The following is a 547-nucleotide window of genomic DNA, read 5'->3' on the forward strand; positions in this document are numbered from 1 at the left end:
ACACAATAATTATGTGAGCTTAGTGAGAAACTTTTTGGTTTCGCACAATTGATTTTGTTTGAATATTTCTTTACCTAGTTGCACATAATTTGATAGGATATGATCAAGGAAAGTTCTTTCAATTAGAATGAGCGACTTGACCAAAAATGAGCAACCAAAAATAGGAATATCCTTTTTAGCTCCTTTGAGCCTTAAAATAAAATTTTATTTAATCAACCCTTGAGCCTAATATGGAAAAACAAAAATAATCTCCTATACTTTTCTAAGTAAAAATAGAGCATTTTTCAAAAGGAAGGTTGACAGAAGAAATTAAGTTGGGGCGAATGGTTGGCCAAGTAACAAAGTGTTCAAGGAAAACCTCTCAATCTCTTTACAAATAAAAAATTAAAGAAAAAGATCCAAAATAAAAATGGAGTGAAAAGAGATTGAGAAAATTAAAGAGAAGTTACACAAAAAGGTCAAGAAAACGAATGAAGGAAGGAAAAATGGAAAAAAGTTGAAAGGAGTATGTGTTTTTAATGAAAAATTAATTTTTGCTCTCTTTTAA

Source organism: Lupinus angustifolius, chromosome LG19 (assembly GCF_001865875.1).
Source record: "Lupinus angustifolius cultivar Tanjil chromosome LG19, LupAngTanjil_v1.0, whole genome shotgun sequence".
Taxonomy (NCBI): Eukaryota; Viridiplantae; Streptophyta; class Magnoliopsida; order Fabales; family Fabaceae; genus Lupinus; species Lupinus angustifolius.